Here is a 357-nt window from a genome sequence, read left to right on the forward strand (position 1 = left end):
AATGCTACTCTAGGGGCTGGAGAAATAGCACAGCAGGTAGTGCATTTGCCTTGCACGCGGCCGACCCGGGTTCGATTCCCAGCATCCCATAGGGTCCCCTGAGCACTGCCAAGAGTAATTCCTGAGTGTAGAGCCAAGAGTAACCCCTGTGCATCGCCGGGTGTGACCCAAAAGGCAAAAAATAAAAAAAAATAAAAATATTAAAATGCTCCTCTAATGCTTACGGGGTAGGGGAGATACCATGATCATGAAGGTGGTTTTCCCAGGGTGACGCTTATTGTACTCTGGATATACTCACTCCTGAGATTTCCCCAAATGTGGGAAACCTGACTCCATAATTTGTGGTAGTGGGGGACA

General features: G+C 48.2%; 1 pseudogene; it reads left to right on the forward strand.

Annotated features, from left to right (window-relative positions):
• Window positions 1-216: 216 nt before the first annotated feature.
• LOC129402650 (U1 spliceosomal RNA) lies at window positions 217-357 on the forward strand (annotated as a pseudogene).

This window comes from Sorex araneus, chromosome 2 (assembly GCF_027595985.1).
Source record: "Sorex araneus isolate mSorAra2 chromosome 2, mSorAra2.pri, whole genome shotgun sequence".
Taxonomy (NCBI): Eukaryota; Metazoa; Chordata; class Mammalia; order Eulipotyphla; family Soricidae; genus Sorex; species Sorex araneus.